Here is an 18,643-nt window from a genome sequence, read left to right on the forward strand (position 1 = left end):
TAAAAAACAAGGACGAAAAGAACAAAATCAAGTCCAAATGTGATGTGATTTTCGTTATCTATCTACTGGCCTCGAAAGCTAAATAGGATTATCATTGTTCTGAGATTTTTGCCATTATAACTGTCTTTCCATTGTTAAATCTGTTCTTCGGTTAATGCTCTAAACTTGTAATTGGGTAAAGTTCGTATAACTGGATGTGATCAAGAAGGGAAAATCTCGGGGGAATAAGAGAAATCCTTATATCCTGGAACCAGGTATCCGCACAAAACAGACTTGGAGGCAAGACCGGGACGCTGACGAACCAATGATAAAACAAGATATTTAGGAAAGAATGTGACAGAGATCAATAACCAGTGAAATAGTTAATAGAGAATAAAAGCTACAGGATAAATGTCTACAGAAAATGCAGTGACGAATGTTCCATTTTTTATTCAATAAAAAACACTTGAGTCAAAATACCTAATAGAAAGGAAATAAAAGCTGCGTAGAGTTTGAATCCCTTCATTCCTCAGCTGTCTGCTTAAAATGCAACTTTAAGATAAGGGCCAATTATAGACGTTACTTTCACTACGACTTCCTGATGCAGTTACCTTTCCATCGAGTGCCAGCTATCTCAAAGTTAAACGGTTAACAATAACTTCCTCAGAAAGCTCTGCAAAGGCCAAAATAATATCAAGGCCACAGGAGTCAGAATGTCTTAAGAATTATAATGCACTTTATAAAGAAATCAAACTCAGTTCTTAGCCATCAAAACAAGACTTAATAGAATAACTTTAGAGGTGCATGCAATTAGCGATCTCCTTTTTAGTTTTATCGAAGAGAATACATAAAACTGGAGGAGTTTTTCCTCTCGAAAGGGAACCAGTAAATAAGGTCCCTTTGCCTTGGCACCAGGACAAACCCAAATTCAGACAATACTTTCAGGTGTTCCTATAACCTTTAGGGCGGCTCCCCTTGGGTGACCTACCGGCCTGGAAGCACTCGGACTTTGTATCGCGTCACTAGGCCTCGTGTAGCTTGGGTACCTTTAAGGAAACTGGGTCTAGGTGACTTTGACGGTGATGCTGGCACACGAAATGAGATTATTGCGACAGCAACAGGGATTTTTTTGGATGTCCTTGAGGCCGCATCGGCTCCTCAGGTTAGACAAGAAGGTATATACAATTTGAAGATGACGATGACAAGGAAGTCAAAATAATAATAATTTTTATACTTGCATTTATAATAAAATTACGTATGTGATGACACACAATAACATTATAGAAATTTTTTAAATTACTTAGAAATTAACCTAATACTATGGCACTTTAGGCAGCATATAAAATAACGTGTATAAATGTTATGTTTCCGGATATGGTGGTTCAAGGCTCGGTTCAGCATCACCAGAGCTTGCATCTCGTTCGGAATTTAATCACGCTTTTATACATATCATTTTATTCATAGTACCACCGCTTCTCCTAATAATAAGGGCATTTTAAATACATACAAAATTAAAATATCAAGAATAATGAATTCTTACGTATACGACATTGTGCAATGGCAAAAGAAAAGATATAAAATCTACTGCCTATCACATTGATATTAACGTTTTTTATAAAACAAACGCGACCATTCTTCGATCCGAAAGAAGTACAGGAGAAGAAAATATCGTTAAGAGAGTGGATCAGAACGTGCACGAAAAGACAACGGAACAGCGACAGCCGCAGCAGCAGCGGTTCCTTGTGACGTCGCTGCAGTCCAAGGCCAGCCAGCCTTCACGAGCTAAAAGCCCCGGTTTCACCAACCAAGCAGCTCTAAGAGGCCGTTGGGGATGGTCCCGGGAGCGGGTAGGAGGGGAGAGACCTGGCACGGGAGAGTGATCACGGTGGGGAAGGGGTCTTAGATGAGGGGGTGGGGTGGGGTGGGGATGGATGATGCATTCGTTTTGTGCTGGCTTCACCTCTGAACTTTGAAATGTTTTCTTACTTTTACTGTGCCTGAAGACGAAAAATTTAACTTTTATCAATGGCTCGCGTTCTATTCGTTAAGTTTTCAATGAAGGCATCAACCCGAATAACGGAAAGAAGAGAGTAAGATATTCAGCGGAGAATTTAATAAGGACGGAATCAAGTAAGTAAAAAAAAAAAATAATATAAAGAGGCTGGGAGTTGTTATAAACAATCCAGCCTAATATTAAACATCTTTCTCGCCACCTCAAGGGGGAACGATTCTGATCTGAATCACAGGGCAATCAGAGTTAAAAATGGGATAGAGGAAACATGGTTCTAAAAGCCATAAAAAGTAACAAGCAGCATAGATGCGGATAACAAGTTCTCGCACCGATGCCTTTACTTTGCCACCACACCCCTTATTAAAGTATCTATCCTTACGCTCACGTCATCTGATTCTCTCTCTCTCTCCGTGCGTGTCTATAATTGTCTTCTAACGATGAATACTAAAATTTCCCTCGAGAGTACATTATCAAACATCCATCACTTCTAACTGGCCTTGCAATTAACTAGGCATTAAAATCTATGAACCATAATTCATTGCCTTCGTCTATTGAGTTTCGCGTGGAAAACACAGGAAAGGGAACTACACATGGCCGAGATAGGGCAGGAACATGGAGAGAAATGGGAAGAAAAAAGTACCGGCCTACAGTCTTTGTGCTCAGCCTCTCATTTCCGGCTACGGACACCATGAAGCAACGGACGGTTGCTCTGGCTGGTGACGGCTTTGGCGTCCTTGAATAATTATTCACTATTCATTCAGGTTCTGAGGTCGGCCTTCAAATCTGATAAGAAAATCGAACGATTAAGGCAACGTAAAGCGGCAAATTACAGATTTCCAGCAAACAAGTAGCGTGCAATCACACTCAACTACGGCACATCAAAAAAAGAAAAAAAAAAAAAAGAAAGCGAGAAAGCGTGCCGCTTTCACGACAAGCAACAAGTAGCGCGAAAAGGAGGTTTCTTCCTCTCGTCTTGCTTGACGAGTGGGTGACAGACAGACTCTCTTCTCGAGAGGAACGGCGTCTCCTTCGTGGCAAGATGTAGTTTTGCAGTCAAGATGGTATCTGTTTTTCCTCATTTCGTGCTGAGTTCTGTGGGTCCCCGTGTACCAGCATGCTGGTACCTACTTCTACAAACTTTTGGTTGTTACTGTGCGGCTCAGTATCCCACAAACGTTTCCTTAAAAAATAAAACTGTACTTGGCAAAAGAATGAATGAAGTGTACTACTTAAGCAGAAGGGAACAACAGAGGAAAGGGACATTACAATCATCACTGGAAACTGTTCACAGAAGGTTTAGTCGTTTAGAAATAATTGAGATAATTGGCTAGCAAAAAGAGTGTATAATTCAGAAGTGTTGAGGGATGGAGGAGAGGAAGACCTAATAAGGGTTGGACAAATAGTTGCACAAGAATTAATGAAAGGCGGGACCCTAATATCCAATAAGCATGAGACTGCAAGATAAAAATGTGTGTGTGTGCGCGGGGACCGCAGGCCGAAAGAGGTGGAGGTGGGGGGGAGCTAGACACGCTGGCGATGAGCCTTTTGTGTAGGAGTATGAAGTGGAATACACTGTGTAAGTTAAAGGAAGACTGGCTGTGACCAACACGCTGTTTTTTTTTCTTTTTTTTTTTTTTATTTTTACAGTCACCCCAGTTTGAGGTAAATGACTTGCTGTAAGAAAAAATAATGTATAAAAGTATCTATTATCGACGGCACTAAAAAGCTGAATACCGATGACTATACACACACACACACACACACACACACATATATATATGTGTGTGTGTGTGTGTGTGTGTGTGTGTGTGTGTGTGTGTGTGTGTGTGTGTGTGTGTGTGTGTAAGGTCTCATGCTCTAGGACGAAGAATCGATTTGCCGGTCTGTTTAGATTTCTAATTGGGCTGTTTTTCCTCCACAGGTTTGAGACACTTGTCAACAATTATCAAGATGATATTAAATCACTTAATGTTTAAGAAGGCAATGTCCCTACAATTCTCATTCACAATTTTATGAGAGGCAGTATATTTTTTTTTTTCAGATATCGAAAAGCATGGTGAATAAATTTCTCGAAAATCTCTAGATACTATCATTAACATAGTATTCTGTGAAAGTGCGAAATGGAAGCAATTACGGTTTGTTAGTAATTACCCATTTGTCACCCTTTAATATCTTCAGAGAATAAAACAACAAGTAACACAAAAATACAGTATTCATACCCCGCCGTCTCAAATTTCGATTTTATGGAACTATCTTCCCACCAAATTACAGAAGTAGCTCTCATTATTGGGTCAATGCCTGAAGTCACTCCTCAGTGCTAAGAAATATGACATTAAAGAGAGAAATATACATCAACGAACACTATTCACTTCCCTGAGAATGATAAATTTCCACCAAAACGCTTGCAATAGAGCACAAATTACTCTATACGCCTTGTTAAAAAATGACAATATATAACATAGCCATTAGAGACCCTACGCTGTAATTCCATTTTACACAACAGAATACCTCCTACTCTTGCGGATGAGGAAATACAAGATACTTTACGCTGTTAAAAAGTTTTCCCTAAGAATATGGATTGTATATGCTTCAATATCCGAAACGTATAAAGCATATTTTATGATGTTTAGTTGTTTGAAACCAATATTAAGAATTAAAAATAAAGATAATTTTAATGCAGGTTTTCTTAAAAAGGAAAGGCATGCTACGAATGGAATGACTGGGTAATTACACTCAGGAACAAAGTGATGTTCCAGCAATGCACTTAATGAGAAATAACAAATTATGAAACAAAAAATAAAACAACAAAATGTGTGCTACAGTCACTTACACTTTTTTATGTGATGACCCAACAATCATGGCGACTTTGCATGTAACACTGAAAATAAAATTATCAAACATTTCTCGTGATAACAAGAACCTAATTTCCTACAGGAATAAAGGTGACAAGAAAGGTTGCGTCACTAAAATGTAAACTCCTCAGCAATCACGATGATTACTGCACTATTGTATAAATTTCCAGAAAGGCCAAACTAACACAAAACTATAATTTAATAAAACCTTCTTAATGTGATATTACTCTTAAATTGTATGCCTTTGAAGGAATACAGTCCGTGGGTGTACAGTAGACATGATTTCAGTCGTGAGGAATGGTTCCAAAAATTTATGTTCGCTTAAATTTTATTGTAATTCACTATTATAAAGCATTGGTAATACCTGATTATTATTTTCAAATAACAAAACATGTCCTATAGTTTGCATGAGTGTGTGTGTGTGGACAGTAGACCGCAAACTTTTTTTTTACTGTTATAATTTTCGGGATTTGTTTTCCCTTCCAAAGGAGGTGGGGTGGCTGGAGGAGGGGGGATAGGGAATACGAATGCCGCACCTTGGCTACGCCCATGGTCCAGTTACCTATCGATATCCACAACGAGGAAGCACATGGGCGTTGGTCTGCCATTTCCAACACAATGTCCAAAAAGTCAGGCTGTGCTTTTTGGTCGCAATAGCGTTATGCAACGCGCCACGAGAAAAATGCTCTAAGCTTCCTTGCAACATTGCAGGCAAGTCGACAAAACGCAGCTTTTACTGGTCAAGCTGATGCAAGACTATTGCACGAAATGCGCATGCAGACCCTTTTGCATTTTGTAAAATGTTGTTTCTTCTTCAAGCTTTCCTGCACAGTTTATAGAATTGCCGTTTGCGACGTTATAATTTGCTAATGTTGCAAACGTGGCTTCGAAATGTGGTGTACCGTAGGACTTAGGCTGCATACTTAATTGTGCAATGTTTTCATGGCTCCAATCAGCTAATTTTCTGGTATATGATATATATTTTATAAATATAAATATATTATATATATATATATATATATATATATATATATATATATATATATATATATATGTGTGTGTGTGTGTGTGTGTGTGTGTGTGTGTACGTGTGTGTGTGTACTGGGCAGGTATCCTCAATATCCTCAACTATATTACTAATAACATCGTATGTTATTAGTATATATATTATATATATGTGTGTATATATATGTGTGTGTATATTTATACATATACATATATATATATATATATATATATATATATATATATATATATATATATATACATATATATATATATAGTGTGTACTTAGAGTCCATTCTCCCATTTTATTGTTTTCCATGTTCTTACATTCTTGCAAGTAATCTCTTCTCTGGGCCTCACTTGCAAGAGAAAGGCATGTTCACATTACACAATTATAAATGTGAAAAAAAATTTTTGAAGAAATTTCTTTTTTCAGCGGATTATGCGAAATTATTACGTGCTCTACTCTGGAAGCAAACCTCTGCTCCACTGAGAACTCTTTTTTATTTTCCTTCCATTGGCTAAAAGCCATTTGCAAACACTTTGAGAAATTACTGATATAAAAGCGTTACTTGAGAACTGAGGCAAAAGCGGTGAATACAGAATAATATAAAGTGAAAACCAACTGAACTTTCCTAGTTTAGCTTTTGAATATGCCGAAAGAAGTAAACAGTCACGTGGTGATTAGAAATTACCAACATATTACATTTCAAAGCATCTACTACGATGATAAATCCAATATATAAGTAAATATTTACTTTATTCATCCAAATGAAATGTAAATCGTTCGGCCATATTTTGCATCCAAAACATTCAAGATAAACCCCACACACACACACACAAACACACCAGAAAAGCTTTATGCCCGAAAAATCAAGGCTGTGACGAAACAGACGACAAAAATATAAAACATCAAACCAAACAAATAAAACCGTTAACGCCACCTATTGGGAAAAGTAATCAAGGCCCGTCAGTGTCCTGTCAGTCATCCATAAAACTTTCCCTTCAATTAAAGTGGCGGAAACGAGCACAGGCTCTCGGAAGCGATTCTCTTCAGCCGAGAAAATTTCTTCTGACTTTCCCCCAAATTTCTTCTCATCGTTTTGAGCAATCGAGAGACGATAATGGACTGATTTATCTCCTCTCCTCCCACCGAATGTTCTAATTCATCTACCTCTCACGCGCAGAAATGATCCTCTTGTCTGTCTCCATGTGCATAATTATCCCCCTGTTTGTTTCCTTATGCAGAAATTATATCTTCGTTTGTCTTCTGTGCAGAAATCATATCCTTGTTAGGCTTCCTTATGCAGTAATTATCCCCTTGTTTGCCTAACTTTTGCAGAAATTATTCCCTTGTCTGTTTTCCTTATGAAGCAATTATCCCTTCGTGTGTCTTCCTTTTGCAGAATTATTCCCTTGTCTGTTTTCCTTATGAAGCAATTAATCCTTCGTTTGTCCTCCTTTTGCAGAAATTATCCCCTCGTTAGTCTTCCTTGAGCAGAAATCATTCCCTTGTCTGTCTTCCTTGCAAAGAAATTATCGCATTGTTTGCCTTACCTGTGCAGTAACTATCCCTTTGTTTGTCCTCCTTTGTATTAATCAGTCCTATATTTTTCTTTTGAACATGAGTTTGTTCGATTAAAAAGACTTTCTCTCGATATTGTTATATAATTTAAATATCATTCTATTTCATCATTTATAATCATTTTACTTTACTTTTAAAGAATGCCCGGACCTTGCCTGTGCCATCTTCTGACAAGATATTCAAAAAAATTATACTTAACTTATTTTCACATGAATCAATTTAATAAAAATGAGTATCCATTCATCAACTGGCATCTCCATTTAGTAACAGGTTTCCGTTCTCGTACATCGGCAAATGCTTTCTAGAGTTTCCCGTTAATAAACGGGAAAATAGAACAGCCACTTAAAGAAGTACAGTCTGGTGATGAAGAAAGTGGGCCAATGGCTCTCTTCCAAGTCGCCTGAAATTATCACAATGAAGCGATGTAAAGGAAAGACGTAGAAACTGACATCGAGCAGAGAGTATAATGACTCTGGCGCCGAATTCACAGCTTCACATTCTGTTCTCGAAATAATTAATAATAATGAATCAGGTCCGCAATGATTTCAACGTCGATGCATATCAAATGCTCCCTGTAAATCTGTTCTTTTAATATATTTGGACACCGTCATTCAAGGTTCAGTTTTTCGTTATTGAAAGATGGTATATATATATATATATATATATATATATATATATATATATATATATATATATATATATATATATATATATATATATATATATATATATATATATATCTTAAAAAGTCAGGCATATTTATAACAAAGAAATATATATTAATATTACAATCTGAAATACTTTTGTAGTTCAAATATATATAATTGACGAAGAACTTTCGATGGCATTCTAAGATCTCATCATCAATCTGTGGGCTTATTAATATTTCTGAATAACAGACCTAACATGGATTTAATTAACTACTGTAAAAAGTAAAAATACCAGCGGAGACCAACCTAGTCGAGAATTTCGGGAAAACTTAGAATAAGTAAAAAAGAAAACCTAATAAATTTCTCACGAACCTTACGACTACAATGATGTGTCTGTTAATAAAAGCCAATCCAAGACAAATCGTCTGTTGCGAGTCGCTAACCGCAGTTTTGAATGTGCGGTAGAAAGCTCACATCTGCCGCAGAAATCTTGTCTGTGACCTTCGACGATTTCTTGGTCATGCGAGACATGCATCTGATATGAATGTCTTGTAATTCATAGCCGGTTTCTCTATTCGAATGATCCTAATTAAAATTTCAAAATTTATTTTCGACTTTCACAGTAAACTATTGAGATTTTAAAACTTTACGTAGATGGTTTAAATTCTTCATTCACTATAACCCACAGTTAAGTAAATTCTGCAGGAGATAATAATTATAAAACGCTATTCCAAAATACAGTATATGACAAGACATTTTTTCAAGTTTTTATTGAATATACGAAAAGAGCGAAGGTAACACAAGAAACCTGACAACACTGGATACAATAATACACAAGCAGCTATCACCGTTACACTGTTACGACAGAGAAGCCACTTGATATTCAAACTTTATACCAGATACATCTTGCCAGAGAGACCGTAACCTTAAATCTAGTAGCAGATCGTTATGAGAGAGAGAGAGAGAGAGAGAGAGAGAGAGAGAGAGAGAGAGAGAGAGAGATCATGTCACCAGTAGCGTTCTACTTCATCCTCAGAAATTCAGGAATCTGCTATCCTTAGCGTCCCTTCATAAGCTGGAGTTCTCCGGAAATCTTTTGATAGAGACTTCTAACCCAGTTTCAAAGGCAATGAATTTGAGCACTTTGTTCGAACACTTCGCAGGCAATTACATGCAATTTCGCTGCAACTGGTAATAACTGAAGTTCAAAAGGCTACGTTTATCGTCTGAACACGAACAAAAGTCATTTTCGTAAGTAGCATATGAAAAACCTTCGAAACGATAATTTATCTCTCTATCTCTTTGAAGTAAATTATGGTTTGAGCCTCGGCACAGTTTTATTTCCATTGGAGCCCCAGCAGCCGAAATAGGAATTATCAGCTATGACCAATACTACAGCACCTTCAGCACCTTCCCCCACCTCTCTCTCTCTCTCTCTCTCTCTCTCTCTCTCTCTCTCTCTCTCTCTCTCTGAAGTAAATTAAGTTTGAGCCTCAGGCACAGTTTTTTTCCTATTTCGGGCCCCAGCAGCCGAAATAGGAATTATCAGTTATGGCCAATACTACAGCACCTCCCCACCTCTTCTCTCTCTCTCTCTCTCTCTCTCTCTCTCTCTCTCTCTCTCTCTCTCTCTCTCTCTCTCTCTACTTTCGAGAAAATCGTGGAAGCGAGACCAAAACAAGTCAAACATATGCCGTGAGCATGTATCTAACACGTGTTTTATGGCTCATTCTCACAATTTCGAATTTTCGTTAAACTTGAAAATCAGCGTGGTGTTCTATGGTTCTTTTACTTATAGAAACACGATACAGACAAAAAATATTTTTGTTTAGTGTTTTTGTTTAGTGTCCTTAACCAGAAGCAAGTGATAAATAACTTCAAACGAAGTACAAAAAACATCAATTCCCCAATAACTCTTCTTCTGTTTATTCATGTTTACAATGTTACATAAACTCATTCTCTTTTCAAGACAATTTGTCTTTTTTTCCTAAAGTTTTTAGTTTCACTTTTTGCCACTAGATGATGGTGACAGCCGTTCCACCAGGTTTTCCGCCTCGACGATCAAGGCTTCCGAGTCCCGCACTACTGTCTACTCGCTCGTTTCATTGGACAGAAGTGTCAAAATAAAACTCGTTGTGAAACACCACCTTGCAACACTCAGAACATCCACGCGTCTGCAATGTGTCAACGTTGCTTGCTGCGTACCGGGTGTAGAAAATATTTACCGTTTCCGCAACCTATTGCCGAAAAGGTCACTCGACTGGGAAGGGTGGTACCATACTTCTTGAGATGTGCTACCGGTCTACGATTTTCTGTAATGCCTAATGTTAAACATTCATATATATATATATATATATATATATATATATATATATATATATATATATATATATATATATATGTGTGTGTGTGTGTGTGTGTATGTATGTATGTATATATGTATATATATATATGTATATGTATATATATATATATATGTATCTATATATATATATATATATATATATATATATATATATATATATATATATATATATATATATATATATATATATATAGAGAGAGAGAGAGAGAGAGAGAGAGAGAGAGAGAGAGAGAGAGAGAGAGAGAAATGAATGGGCTGTAGAAGATATAGAAATATGTACTTCACTTAGCTGAAAACTGCAGGTAAGGCACATTCTCTCTCTCTCTCTCTCTCTCTCTCTCTCTCTCTCTCTCTCTCTCTCTCTCTCTCTCTCTCTTTCCTCATTCTTCTTCCCCAAGAAATCAAGAAGACAAAATGCCAAACGAACACAAAATAAAAGAACAATGAACGAGAATGTCTCCGCTTCTGTTGCAAGCAATCATTTTTACCCTTCATAATGACGAAATTCCAAAAACACAATTCATTTGGAACAACAGCCGGGAGAAATCCCGCCAGCTTAGAAGCTTTTGGTGTTAGTTGTCGTGCATCTGGAAGTCTGGAGCTGCCATGCATTGTTGGAAATGGAAGAATGATTCCCAGTCCGTTTCAAAGGGTCGACATTTTGGACGTGATTTTGAAATAAGGAAACCAGTTTGCGGAAAACGACTAAAAACTTCTAGATATGTCTCTGATAAAAGTTAAATAAAAACAAAAAAAAAAACAAACGTGCAAAGAACTTGCCACGAAGCTGACACTGCAAAATTGAATAAAGCTAACAGTGTGCTTTATTAAACATATTTCCCTTATCACTACAATTTGTAATATCAAACTTTCTCCTGAATTAATCGGTAGTCCGTGTAGTTGGCGAGTTTCTCGCTGTGAGATTTGTTTATAATAAAATCGTTGTGAAATTTGTTTATAATAAGGGGCAACACTTGAAAAATTTTTAAATAACTAAGATGTATCTTATTAGCATCGGTAACAAATCATTTCTTGCCTAGACACGAAGACCGTGCTAAACTCCTTCACAGTAAAAGAAAATAAGAAAATAAAGACGATGAATGAATAACCAATTATCGACAAAATCACATCGAACAAAGAAACATGGCCGTCGTCTGGTTATAAACAGCAACCTGACGACACTATCCTTCTTCACGACAGAGTGGCTCAGAAAATAAAAGTTCCAATGAGAGAGCACCGAAGCAAAGCAGTGACAGGCAGCGATGAGCGTGACGCTGCTTGCAAACGCTCGCCAAGATGGGAGTGGACGAACGCCCGCTACTTAAGGTTGACAGAGAGCATATTACTGCAGCTATATTTACATGTATTTTTCAGGATATGAGAATACAAATAATGGATTATGGCTTTCTTTACTATACGTACTGCTATATCCTGAGGCTAAGTTTCATCAAAACGTTGGATGAGGGGAAAAGTAAGGTTTATCCCTTTGCCAACCGCTATAAATGATTAGAAAAGGAACGCCAGTTTGTGAAAAGAAATATCAGATACGAGTACCAGCTATGACTGACTGATTACGCCCAAGGTAACTAGTACTGTAAATGAGCGCCTGTCAAAAACTGACACAAGGTAAAGTGATAAAAAGGAATAATTACATTTTGAATTCTTTAAATACAAAACATCACAAAATTAAAGGCAGCTGCTGAAACCATATGTTATCTTCACGCTGCTTCGTCTAATCCCAACATCAAATAAGTTAACAAGCTTTCTATTAACTGATTTATATATATGCGTACGTACACTTATATATAATCAACAGCGACACGCGATTTTCACAAATTTAACATAACAGGTTACCAACGGAAAATTACCAGCTTTTTTTTTTTTTTTGTACCACAACGATTCGTGAAGAAACAAACATGAAAGCGTTTGCTACTGAGTCTGCCAGCATTTTCTTGTTATATATACAGATATACTGTGTGTATATATATATATATATATATATATATATATATATATATATATATATATATATATATATATATATATATATATATATATATATATATATATATATATATATATATATATACATACATATATACACAAATGCAAATTAATAGCTATTGGTCAACTGAAAGTTATGTTGCGCATATTTGTCCGCTCGCATGTGCATAGCTCTCGGTTTTTTATACTGTTTGCTTTTTTACAAAGGAAGCAGCCAAACGCAACACTGCCTGTGTCTAGTGGAAGGGTACCTTAATACAATGAGGACGATTTTTGTTTGTTTTCACAATTTGGCTTTGCAACAGCGATGGTCATCAATGGATTTGCATCGATTCTGATTATTAACATTTCCTAAGATAACATAAAATATATTTCTTCAGTTTTTTCAACAGTCAGATTATGCTCATATAAGAGGATCAAGTACATCAAAATGTGTATAAGCAAATTTTGGTGTGTTCAGAATAGCTTCAAGGAGATATATACTGCCATTCGAACAAAAATCATAGTGGAATAAACATTTGCATTTGCCGTAAGCGCTGATGTCACAAGATACTGTTATCTGAAGGTCAGCCTGGTGCAAGTCATAAGCAAATCACAGATTTTATACGTGCAAAGAAGGAATTCTGATGAGATGAAATTCAAGGTAAGATGCACAACTCTCTCAAAAGATGATAAGCATAAAAACTTCAGTGTTAGAGACAAGCACAACTATGTCATAAAACGGCAGATAACCACGAAAGAGGAAAAAATGTTTTACATATTTTTGATAAAGAAAAATTATATGCCCTTCAAAATCTAAGAACTGGCACACTAGAATATCACTAACAGGTCACTAACTAATTTTGACAGATGATAAAAAAGAGCCACATATAAAAGTGAATGTCATTCAGTTTGTCAACCAAAGCATGGTTATCTTATACAAAAAAAGGTTGCTTTAACGTTGACAAATAATTTGTCGTTGTGCTTCTTGCAAATGTCTTTCTTATGATTTCTAAAAGCTGTATGCTAATACTACAACTATAACGCCTACAAAAATGTTTTGCTTTATAGAATCATAAGTAATCAAATAAGTCTAACTTTCCCCCAGTAAATTTAGTGAAGACTTTCATTTTTATGTGATGGGGTAATATCATCGTATCGTCCAAATTGTTAGTGATTATGTCGATATGATACACAGAGCAGAAACATCGACGCATTTTTTATTAACAAAGCAATATACCAATATCAACAGAACTGTCATTACCAGCACGGTAACTACTAATAATTTTAACTTCAACAACCCTGGATGCAAACTTACATGCATACCGAGAAGTTTATATTTCAATTACAGGCAATGAATAACGTATTATAACCTGTTTATTCTAATACTGTAAGTCAATTATTCGATATACAGACACACGCACATTTAGAGCACCCCACAAATACATGATGTGTGTGTGTGTGTGTGTGTATGTGTATATATATACACTATATATATATATATATATATATATATATATATATGTGTGTGTGTGTGTGTGTGTGTGTGTGTATACAGTATATATATATATATATATATGTATGTATGTATGTATGTGTATGTATGGGTGTGTGTCAACTGTTCACATTCAACCTTAGTTGTACTCCTTTTCAAGTTTCACTTTTTTCTCTAAATCCTCCCGCAAGCTAATCGATGATACATATAGTCGTTATATTTTGGGGGGAAAACTAAATGATTTATATCAGAAATCTTTCTTACATTTCAAAAATATTAAAACCATTAAGAATTCGGCCTTAATTTCTCCTAAGATGCATTTTCGTAAAATTTTCTAAATATTCTATTAAAAACTTTTCTGATGCAATCCTTAAACAATACCTTTACAAGATGAAAAAAAAAATCTTTGAAAAAACACTGAATTTGGCCCATTAATTTTTAGCGATGAATGAAAGTGCGGGCCAGTCTTCCGCTGTTCCTAATTTTTATTTTCGATTATTTGTAATTTACAGCAACTTACAGCTAAAGCAACATTTCAGCGAATAATTTCAGAATCACGTAAAATTCAATTCACCGAAAAAATATCGATTAATGTAAAGAAATATCAACTGTAGAAACTGACTAAACTCAACCCAACAAGGCAGAGGAAGAGAAAGAGACACTACCATCGCCTTGAGAACAACCGTTTGTTCGTAAGGCAAAATACACTTCCAGTTGCCATTGGATTAACGAACATAGCAGCACTATAATTTACCTTATTATTGGACCGAATCGCTACTATTGTCTGTGGGACAGAGAATGTCACAATTTTCGATGGAACTTCCTAACGACAACAGGCGAGAAAATTGCTATTACGGTTGCACATAAGCAGAAAATCAAGAAGACAAAGCTTAAGTGGTGACTGTCGTGGAAAAAATAAAAATAAAAGACATTTCAGATATACAGAAAAAAGACCCCGAGCAAATTTAATGATTTTAGAAGTCTTTCAACCCTCTTAGTCTGCTAAAGAGATTGCTAGCAATGCTGTCACCTCTCTGACTACTCGGATATCAAATTCAAGATCAACACAGCGATGAGTCCAAAGAAATCACAAAATGTAAGCAGGTCATCCTGGAAATGTTCAAAAACGATTTATTCGAGTTTAATAAAAATCTTACGCATCGTAGAGAAAATGATATACACCGGGCTGGGGTAAGCTACCCCATCTCAAAAATGCTTGCTGGGAACCGGAGAGATAGCAACTTACAGAAGCACCACTTCCAAGCGGATAAAGGAATGAAGATGAAAAGTGTATTTCTTCTTGTTGTAATTAATATTATTATTATTACCTTCTTCATCCTCTTCTTTTTATTATTATTATTATTATTATTATTATTATTATTATTATTATTATTATTATTATTATAAAAATCTCATAATAGCATGTGTCACTAAAACAGTGAAGAAATCCACTGCAGTGTAATCGTAAATATATATTAGAAATATATATACAAACGAGAGCTTTCGAGAACCTGCTCGACTCTCCCTCTCAATTATTATTATATACATATATATATATATATATATATATATATATATATATATATATATATATATATATATATATATAAACAAGAGCATTCAAACAAAAGCAATCGAGAACCTACTCGATTCTCCTTCTTAATCTCAGATTGAGAAGGAGAATCGAGCGGGTTCTCGAAAGCTCTCGTTTGTATATATATTTCTTATATGTACTTAGATTTACACCACTGTGGATGTCATCATTATTATTGTCATCATCATCATCATTATTATTATCATTATTATTACTATTATTATTATTATTATTATTATTATTATTATTATTATTATTATTATTATTATTATTATTATTATTATTATTATTATCATATTATTACTATTATTATTATATTTACATTTACACCACTGTGGATTTTTTCACCATAATAATAATAATTACTATTATTATTATTATTATTATTATTATTATTAGCAGTAGTAATACTACTATGTGAATTATATAGAACACCAAGTGAAGAGAGAAACGGATGTAGTATGGATTCATGTCACGACAGGCGAGGACTACCAGGCCATTGGGAGAAGGATACGGGACTCCTCGAAGTGGGAAGTGTCAAGCGCAGTGCAGCTTCGTTAACGAAGGGTCGACCAACCTTGGCGTGAAGGTGTGGTTCATCCCACCGTCTTATCCGACCATAATTCAACCATCATCTAACCAACTTTCTAACCAGAGTCCCAACCGTACCACCGCATTTCCCTCGACCGCTAAATGCCTTTCATCTCGCCGTCACTCGGTTGTTATTCCGCATAATGAGGAGTTTCACTTTCGGGCCTCCAATGACATTCCTTGTTTATAGTAACAATGCTAAAAACAATAATTATTACTACTACTACTACTACTACTACTACTACTACTACTAAGATTGACAGTAATATCATAATAATTATCTTTTCATTATGACAACTGATCTTAAGAAACGGATATCAGTGAACATGTATTCCAAAGCAGGTCGGATTGCCTTAGGTCCGTCCCGTCAAACCCCACTGTGCCTCTGTTAATCTAAGCAGTGAATTAGGTACCTGGTGGTTGGGAGCATTTGGTGAGTGACAACCAGGGTGGGGAAAGTTGTTTCATAACCTAATCCCAAAATATTGGCTTAGAACCGAAAGGCTAACTCCTTTGGGAAGCACTAGCGGCGCTTTTGATCCTTCTTTCGACGTTCTCAAAAAGTAAACGTATTTATATTTTTGTGGTAGTAAATATGTTATCAGCTAACATGCAATGAAAGCTACTCGTAGTATATTATTATTATTATTATTATTATTATTATTATTATTATTATTATTATTATTATTATTATTATTGAGAAAATTTCCCTTTTCATGTGGAACAAGATCACAGAGGCTACTGTCTTGAAATTCTATTTATTTTTGGGGTTGTTAAGTGAAGATTATGAAAAAGAATATGATCAATAACAATACAACTAAACTTACTGTATAATAATAATAATAATAATAATAATAATAATAATATTTATTATCATCAATGTAATATTATTCTACTTGGTAAAATGTATATCATTTCCATATATCTTCAGACATTTCCAAAGAAGTGAATCATAATATGGAACTATTTCCGAAGCATAATCATCATTGCCTGACAGCCCGATAAAACTATCGATTAAAACAAGTGAAATCGTTCTTATTTCAAAAACAAAATCTACATTTCCAAGGTGACGAATGTAAATATCCTTTAATTTAACAAATAAAAGACATGACATCACTTTTTTCAAGGACTGACGATTTTACGGCACCAATGCTGAAAACAGAAAGGTGTTAAGAATGGAGACTCTTGGTTTCTCAGCTAAAAGAATTATTCCGCCCACAAAGTTTGTTTATGAATTTCCGTTTCTTTCTTAGAGGAAACAAAGAGAGTCACTGACGTGAGTTCCTGTGTAAAGTCTTTCCAAAGCCATATAACTAAATTGCGTATTTATGTTACAATCTCTTCAAATATTAGCGTCATCAAATGCAACAGACTAGAGAGAGAGAGAGAAGTAACAAAAACTCTCCGTTCCAGATGAAATCAAAGGCATAAAAAGTAAAGAGATAAAAAAAAATATTTATGCAGCAATCACTGAATGCGGACGACATGGAAGCTTCGAGTATATTCCTGAGACAAGAAAAAGGGCGTCTCCTAATTATTACGCGAGGTGTGAACTTTAATAAGCCGTCACCTGTCGTTGCTCTTTCTCCTGTGGGAGACTGAATCAGGTACCATGGTATTCTACAGATGTACAGACTTACAGAGAATTTTAAAACCAATAAACTATGAAAAACATATATCGTTTTCGGTTTCAGTTAGAACACAAAGCCAAAGTCTTTTTTTCAATGAATAAATCAATAATAGTTAGACTAGACTAACTTCCCTACACTGCAAATAATCAAAAACAAATGATGGACATGTTGAACTCTTTTCGATATGCTAAAGCTGTTCATTCACAATACTTATAAATAACTTGGTAACGAATTTTAAAACTTATATTATACCTCATTTCTTGCCACAGAAAGCTTATATTGCCAGAGGTATAATAAAGTTACAAGCGGCTTTAACGTTCCGGGACCGTACGTACGAAGTCATACTGCAACACGACTGATTCTGCGTGAAGGAATTTGTACGAAATTGAATTATTAAAAAAAAAAAAAGTGTTCAAGAATGGAATGAAAACTCAAAACCCTTCATTCACAGGACACCATTGGTTAAAACTGTATCAACAGGTGTGACAATATCGTTACCAGAAAAGGTAACCTATCCATACCATAAATGACTCCCATTTCCTAATCGGTCACAATCATGTTTGGATATGAAATCTAGAAATAAATCCCTAATATAAACTGTATAAAATTACTATTACGTCATCAACATTACATAATGCGTTTGTACTTTAATCTAATCATTATATATATATATATATATATATATATATATATAGTGTGTACATTAAAATAAAAAAAACTGACTTCCAAAAGTTTGTCATATTTTTGTGATTTATAATTCCGGAGTTTGAAAAACCCACTAAACTAAATAATGACAGGTCAGCAGTAGTAGTTTCCGGCAATTCAAGAAAGGCGTTTAATTCAGATGAGAACATATTCCCCCTACTGCAGCAAAATCAGTACGGTACTACGAACCCAAAAAT

At 35.3% G+C, this 18,643-nt stretch overlaps 1 protein-coding gene across 1 annotated transcript in view; it reads right to left on the reverse strand.

Annotated features, from left to right (window-relative positions):
• fw (furrowed) overlaps positions 1–18,643 on the reverse strand; it is a 158,853-nt gene that overhangs the window by 119,640 nt on the left and 20,570 nt on the right. The window lies entirely within an intron of this gene.

The sequence above is a fragment of the Macrobrachium rosenbergii genome, chromosome 4 (assembly GCF_040412425.1).
Source record: "Macrobrachium rosenbergii isolate ZJJX-2024 chromosome 4, ASM4041242v1, whole genome shotgun sequence".
Classification (NCBI taxonomy): domain Eukaryota; kingdom Metazoa; phylum Arthropoda; class Malacostraca; order Decapoda; family Palaemonidae; genus Macrobrachium; species Macrobrachium rosenbergii.